Raw genomic sequence first — 2,396 nt, 5'->3', positions numbered from 1 at the left:
CTCTATTTGATTTCAGTTCTCATCGATTTTTTTAAATTTCTCGAGAGAAAAAGCAAATAAATTAAATAAAATCAAACACTATTTTCTGCTTTTATAATTTGATTTCTCTCTCAGATCTGTTCGTAGATCTTCAATCGCCGTCTTCCTTTTGTCTTTTTTTTTCAACATTATCTGGTAATTTTATTTGTTTTTTCTACTATTTTTTTATATAATTTTAATGCGTGAATTTGAGTAATTTTTTTCTTGGATAGGTTTAAGAAATTTTCACGAATTATTGGAAATTGCATTTTCGAAGAAATACATTTACATCTTCTTCGAATTTTTGGATTTTCTCCACCTCGTAAGTAATTTTTTAGTTATGTTCTTATTTTCTTTGTATTGTTTGTTGTTGTTATTATTATTTCAAATTTGATCTCTTTTCTTATGGTAGCGTTGATAAACAAATTTTAAAAATTGGCTCATAAAGGCGATCGCAGCGCACACGGGTGGCCGATGCAAAGAAAGCAATGTTTCTTTGCTGACGCTTTCACTATCACTTGGGAGGCGGCGGGTCCTTCAACAATGCTGGTCCCACGCGGAGATGTTGGTGATGTTTGTTATGGCACGTGGTTTTAATCTGCTTGGATTGCAAGATCTGCCTCTCCTTGACTTCTACAGGCATCGACCAACGCCTCCTTCCTAATCTACTCATGTAGGTACTGTTGTTCCGCTTTTAATTTACCACATGTATTTTATTTGTTTATGTTTCTATTGTTTCTATGATTCTATGCAATTTGATTTAGGTTAATGTACTTTTAATTGTCGCCATCACCTTTTAATCAAGGAAATGTTCTATTCCTTTTCGCGATTTATATTCAATTCGAGTTTATGGAATGCATAATTTCTTCCCTTTTTGCATGAAGTTGGTGGGAAAAATCATTTTAGTATTGACAAGGTAATGAGGAAGTTACTATTACATACATGTAGGGTATGGGGAAATCTGCTGAAGAGAAGCGGCTATTCAAATTAATGAGGAACCTCAAATTTAATGGTGAATTTGGTTTGGAGCCATACACCAAATCGCCCAAAGTTCGGAGGCGTGCTACATCCGATGGGTTCCATTCTCCGAGTTCAAGGGGATTTTGAGCGGCCTTTTGGATCTTCATGCTATTGATGATACAGAGCTTCTTTCTGAGGTATGGTTATATTGTGCACTGAACATAACTTAGCCAGAGAATTCCACATTGGTTGATTGCTTAAAGTTTATATTGTTTACATCATGCAGTTCTACTATTTTTGAATCTCAAAGCTTACATGCATCTTGGATGGTGTATAGCCATCTATTCCTTTCAGTTTCTTCTAAATATAGCTTTTTCGTGAATATTAAAGTGGTCGTTTTTGAATCATTGTAAATCCTCAGAACTTCATAGTGAATTAGTTTTGGCTGTTAAATGTGTAAACTTCCTTTTAGCGTCAATCTTATTTTATATTCCATCAATTTGCATTTACTCTTGCGCCTTATGCCTTACCGTGAATGGTTGCTTTGGTTTAGAAACATTGCTGCACCCCAAATTCAAAGAGTCATGAAGAAATTAGATTCTAGTTGGAACCATAGTTTTTGTAAATTGATGTACATGATATTTTAAATGAATGGAGGAAACTATTTGGAAGATTTAGAATTATTAGTAGAAAATTGATGCATATGATTGGGTTTGAATTTGAGACTGATGAGAGAATTAGTGCTAAAAGAACTAGTTTCGTAAAAGAGAAGAAAGCTCTGTTGTAAACTAAAGAAATCACATAAGCCTAAGACATGATAGTCATTTTCTTATTTTCCTTGGTTTATAGTCTTTTGTTTCACATCTCCTTGTTTTTGTAGTTCATGGTTCTATGGTATTGTTGCTAATTTCCAGTTCACAAAATATATTTTTTATTTTAGGTAGTGGTAAGACGTTCACAATGCAACCATTACCTCTCGAGTGCACAAGACCTCATTAGATTCTTGCATCACCAGTTTATCACAATCGAGATTTAAATTGTGGCTTAGCTATTTTGAGATATATGGTGGAAAACTCTTTGACCTTTTGAGTGATAGAAAGTAATTCCTTTTCTTTCCTTGCTTATTTATTTATGAATGTCCATGTGTGTTATAAATCAATTTTTTCTTAAAAGCATTTGATTGAGTATGATGTGTAATAAATTTTAATTATCTTCGGTTTGACCTTCTATTATGTATCAAGCCATTTGCCCTTCACACATTCTCTCTTTCAATATGTATTCGGTATAAATGTGCATGCACATACATATTCAATTTTTAAAATTGGAACATTAGATATAATCAAGTAAAGAACTTGATTAAAAACAAATATTCAATATATTAAAATTGGATCTGTAGATATAATACAATGAATAAATTG

The 2,396-nt window shown here is 32.6% G+C and overlaps 1 non-coding gene across 1 annotated transcript; it reads left to right on the top strand.

The window, feature by feature from the left end:
- LOC105796105 (uncharacterized) lies at positions 1-453 on the top strand. Its single transcript, XR_008194118.1, has 3 exons — positions 1-174; positions 252-340; positions 431-453. It is a non-coding gene; the product is annotated as an uncharacterized LOC105796105 (transcript).
- Positions 454-2,396: the final 1,943 nt, after the last annotated feature.

Source organism: Gossypium raimondii, chromosome 3 (genome assembly GCF_025698545.1).
Source record: "Gossypium raimondii isolate GPD5lz chromosome 3, ASM2569854v1, whole genome shotgun sequence".
Classification (NCBI taxonomy): Eukaryota; Viridiplantae; Streptophyta; class Magnoliopsida; order Malvales; family Malvaceae; genus Gossypium; species Gossypium raimondii.
Note: the sequence above shows the minus strand (reverse complement) of the source record. Positions and strands in the feature narration are given on the sequence as shown.